Raw genomic sequence first — 5,515 nt, 5'->3', positions numbered from 1 at the left:
CCGGGACTAGAACCCGGTGTGCCGGCGCCGCTAGGCGGAGGATTAGCCTAGTGAGCCGCGGCGCCGGCCACCCATTCAGTCTTATACATCAGTATGGCACATGCTCAGGTTGGAAAATTATTCCTAAGTGGGCAGTTTGCCCAATGTTCATATTAATAGTGAAATAAATGATAGTGAGATTAATAGTGAAACAGAGGAATAAATAACATGCCAGGGAGAGAGGATTCTATTATAAAGAATATATGTGTTGCCTGTTGTTATGGAGTAGAATACAAAGGACTCTGATGAAGGATCATGGGGTTGGCAACTAGAACTTCCTGTTGTCCTGGCCACAAGCATCAGAAAACCACTGGTTCACCACCCTTTTTCTTTCTCCAGAATTTGTAAGTTTTTCCATGCACGTACTGCTTAATGATCCAGGAGAGAGGGGTACGAATGGATCACTGATCTGAGCTTAGGACTAGACTGCTGTTTTCTCCCATGTGTCTCCCATAAGATCCCCGAGAGGCTGCACCTTATCCCTGGTAATATCCCAAACTTATCCTATTGGCGTGACTCTTGATGAGATACCAGAGTCCATGTAAGAAACTTTCCCTTCCCTACCCCAGCTTTCCTGTTTCTGTTTGAACTTTGCTCATTTTTACTTAAAAATATATACAATAGATCTCACACTAAAGTTTTTATCTTCCTCCAGGGTATTTTTCTTCCATTTACTTGAGGAACAGTGCCCAGAAAATATTTTGGGAATGAAATTATACCAAGAGTGAAATAGCTTACAGAGCCTCAACCTTTTAGGGCATGATTTCCTATCACTCATTTTAAATAACTGCTGGGATTGCTACAGATATTTGTCCTGTTGCGTCATTGTGGGACATCTGAAAAATATTTTGCCAGCAGCTTGCAGGAGGAAAGACAAGTGATGGAGACAAGGCTATGGAAAGAATAGAGCAGGTCTGTGTAGAGATCTGGCTCTTCTATGCACTCAGGCTTGCTTGAGGCAAGTCACTTTACACACTCCCTCTTACCCTGTAAGATTTCTTGCCTGGCAAACAAGGATAATAACATTTTTCCAATTTACCTCTCATGATTGTCATGAAAAAAAGTTTTAAAAAATCTATATGAAGGTGTATTGAGAAGAAGTATAAATGTATACAGAATTCATTACTACTTTCAACCTTCAAGTTCCATTTGGGAACTTACTTCATTAGATTTAAGTTTTAGTTTCCATCACTGTCTTTTCCCACATGCCTCTGCAAAAGAAAATCATTTAAAGAGTGTGAAGGACTGAATTGTGTCTCCCTGAAAATTCATATATTGAAACCCTAATCCCAAATGTGACTATATTTGGAGATTACACTTTTAAGGAGGAAATTAAGGTTAAATAAGGTCATAAACATAGGACCATAATCCGATAGGACTGGTCTCCTTAAAATAATGAAACTCCCTGGGGCTGATGTTGTGGTGCAGCAGGTTAAGCCTCAACCTGAGATTCTAGCATCCCATACGGGCAATGGTTTGAGACCTGCCAGCTCCACTTCTGCTCCAGCTCCCTGCTAATGCATCTGGGAAAGCAGCAGCAGATGACCCAAGTACTTGAACCCCTGTACCCATGTAGGAGATCCAGAAGAAGCTCCTGGCTCCTGGCTTCTTCCTGATCCAGCCCCAGCTGTTATGGCCATTTGGGGAGTAAACCAGAGGACAGAAGATATCTCTCTCTCTCTCTCTCTCTCTCTCTCACTCTCTCTCTCATCCCTCCTCCTATCTGTAAACCTGCCTTTCAAATAAAAACAAATAAGATTTTAAAAAAATTAGAAGCAGAGAAAGGAAGAAAGGTCTTCCACCCACTGGTTCACTCCCCAGTGGCCAAAAAGGCTGGAGCTGGGCCTATCTGAAGCCAGGAGCCAGGAGCTTTTTCTGGGTCTCCCACATGGATGCTGGGACTCAAGCACTTGGTCCATCTTCTACTGCTTCCCAGGCCATAAGCAGAGAGCTGGATTGGAAGAGGAGCAGCTGGGACATGAACCAGAGCCCATATGGAATGCCAGTGCCACAGGCAGAGGCTTAACCTACTATGCCACAATACTGGCACCAAATATTTTAAATAAATAAAATAATGAAACTCCAGAGACCTGCCATATAGATAAAAGGCTATGTATTGGTATAGTGAGGAGGCAGCCCTCTGCAAGCCAGGAAGAGAGCCTTCATCAGGAATCAAACCCTGCTGGCACCTTGATCTTGAACTTCAATCCTCCAGAACTCTGAGAAAGGAAATGTTGCTTAAGCCACCCAGTCTATGGTATCTTGTTACAGTGGCTAAGCTAGCCAGTATACAGAGAAATGAAAGAGGAAATGAGCATGCCTAGTGAACCTTACTCAGGACTCTAAACGTCACACTCCTTCTGTCAGGCCACCTCTACCCTGGTGCTCTTAAAAGTCACTGGAGAAGGCTATCTGGACTTCAAATGTCTTTCAGGCCTTGTTCCACCTGTGTTTACCCTCCCAGCCCTGAAAAGGCAGCCTTAGCTGTTGTCACCCTTATGCAGTTGGGAATCAAATAAAGCACAAACCTGGAGGATATCCTGTCTCTATCCCTTGGCTTTCTTAATGGCTTTTCCCAGCTTGAGAAGAGTCCTAGGGACTTTACTGAGAATGTCCTGATCTGCCACATTCACCCAAGGCTCTAGGATATGGATTCCCAAGAGCTGAGTCAAGCTATAAGGACCCCTGTCTTGTATTTTGGTTTGCTTAGCATGATGCAAAAATTTCCCCACCAACATGTGAATTTTTGAGGTCTTCACTTTCTTCAGATTTGAAGTCACACCAATGAACAATAATAGAAATCCCTAGTGCTTAACAATATAATGTTTTTATGTATCTCTTAATTTGTTGTACCTTGACCAATAGGATCCAGTTATATTTCAGACTCCATTAAATTAATACCTGATCTGATATAACTGCTTCCAAACACCTTGAATAGACATTGGGGCAGAAAATAGAATTATATTTTAATAACCTATTATACTCATTCCATTTTCCTTTTATTTTTTCAGGGGAGTAGGGGATGTTGATACAAGCCCCCACCCCCAACAGGTGAACTGACAATCTCAGTGTAGCCTGTGCCATTACCCAGACTGCAGAAAACATTCTGTCCTCTTCAACTCCTGGAATCAACATTACTAAGAGTACTTCAAATTCCCAGCACAGAAAGGAAGCCATTCTGTGACTGCAGAACCCTGCTCTCTCTCCCTTTTTTGCTGTGCTTTTCCACCTGCAGCAAAGTCCACCCACTTCCTGAAACAAAGCAGGCAGTATATGTGGAGTCGTGGCTATACTAGCAGGAGGGGTCCAAAAATAGCTGTTTAGCCATAAATTCAGAATCTGGTAGGCGTGGTGTGAGCACTGGGCACCTGGGGCCTGACCAAATGGTAGTCCTCTCCCTCCCTCTGTATTCTGGCCAAGGTCCACGTTGCCTGGCCCTCTGCCTCAGCGTCCTGCTGGGACATAAGCCCTTTGCCGAGCCACAGCATTCTGGACTAGGGCCCTCCACGTTGCCTGGCTCCTCAGAGACCTTTCCCCTGGGGAGAAGAAACATGCTCCCGTGTTCTTTTCCCTCTCCCTCCTTGCTCACTGCTGACAAGCACTGCCTTTCCAACAACTGGCTGGCTTAGGCTCCTGTCTGAACACAGACACCCAGGGGAATATCACTGTATGAAGAGGATTGTTTGGTCTGTGCCAGGTTGAGCACATCCCGGTGAGGGCAAGGTGGCTCAGGCAATCAGCCTCTTTTCATCTGTCAACAAGTGGAACAGAAGTATGCTGTCATGCCCCAAAACTTCCTATAATTCTGATCTGGAACAAATCCCATACAGATGAGGAATTTAAGAAAGGAAACGCTGAGGCAAACACAATGATTCATTTACTATTCACTGGTTCACTGAGTACTCATTAAATTTCTAGTAAGTGTGAGACAGGAGATACTATAGTTTCACTCTCATTTGATAGATTTTCTAACTTCCACATAAACCCCACCATTCTGATATAACAAGCCTTAGCATATTAAAAAAAAAAAGTGGTTACAACACTAACTTCTTCCTCTTATAAACCCCAGGCTGTATGTATAAAGGCAGGGAATGGGGAACAGTGAGACTCATCTCTCCCCTGCACTATATAGGAGCCACTCTGGTACATGATATGAGAAATTAGTCCTTTCTCAAACCTTCTTCCAAAAAGCATCTACATTCCACAGCTTATGGATTTTCAATATGCAAAGGAAGGAGAGGGTGGGGAAGGACAAACTCATAACTGAAAAATGGGACAGGGAAAGTCCATGAAGGACAATTATTAAATATCATGAAAGCCTTAGGGAACGCATTCCTTGAACTTTAGCTAGTGAAACCTTTGACAGCCATATTTCGAGAGCTCTGGGATCATCTCAGCTCCTAGTGAATGGCTCGCTGGCAGGTTTTTAATGTAGGATTTTCTTGTTAATCTACATGTCACAGACTAAATGCGAGATTCCATGGAGGCTGTAAACAATAACCCTCAAACAATGGTATGAAAGGTTTTCTATCATAGAAACTTGGGTCTGGCAAAGTGCAGATTACTCAAACAGGCTTAAAGTTTATTGTAATAATGACATGATCAGCCCTTGTCTAGACTGTTGAGGAACAACTTACTATTTTATTCCTTTTAGTATTTTTGTTGTTGTTGTTGTTGCTCTGTTTGTTCTACATAAGACCACTGGTTGAACTCTGTAATCAATGCACAATCATTCTTAGGCATTTAAAATTAACAGAAAAGTGATCTCTGTTAAACATAGGAGTGGGAATAAGAGAGGGAAGAGATATATAGGTTGGCACATGCTCACTCGGACTTACCTCCAATGGTGGAACTAGAAATGTGCCAGGGGGTTTCAACTCAATCTTACCAAGGAGGCAGGTACCAATGCCAGCGCACTTGGTAAAGTGATATGTATAAATACACAACCGATCAAAAAGATAGGGTATGTGTCTATGAGATTACACAGATAAGACCAGTGTAAGCAAATAATGAAGGATAGAATTAAAAGGGAGAGAATGATCCTGTGGGGGAAACAGGACACACAGCAGACTCATAGAATGGCAGCACTCCTGCCTCAGAATCAACCCTTGGGACATTCATATCTGGCTAAAAGGTCCATGAGAGTCTCACAGGCATGGAAAGCCATGACGTGGTGGCAAAAAAAAACAATCTAAATGAAAGATCCTGGTGAACAAGACCCCAGCAGGAGGAACAGGCCATCAAGGAGAGAGCACCTTTCTCTGAAGGGAGGAAGGAACCTCCACTGTGATATGACCTTGACTAAACAAGTTCAGAGTTGGTGAACTCAAGGGGCTTCCATAGCCTAGACAGCTCATAGCAAGAGTCTCGGGTGATTGCTGACATCATAAATAAGAGTGCCAATTGTTAAATCAACAACGGGAGTCACTGGGTACATGCTCCCCACGTAGGATCTCTGTCCTTAATGTGTTCTACT

Source organism: Oryctolagus cuniculus, chromosome 1 (assembly GCF_964237555.1).
Source record: "Oryctolagus cuniculus chromosome 1, mOryCun1.1, whole genome shotgun sequence".
Classification (NCBI taxonomy): domain Eukaryota; kingdom Metazoa; phylum Chordata; class Mammalia; order Lagomorpha; family Leporidae; genus Oryctolagus; species Oryctolagus cuniculus.
This window is presented reverse-complemented; position numbering follows the sequence as displayed.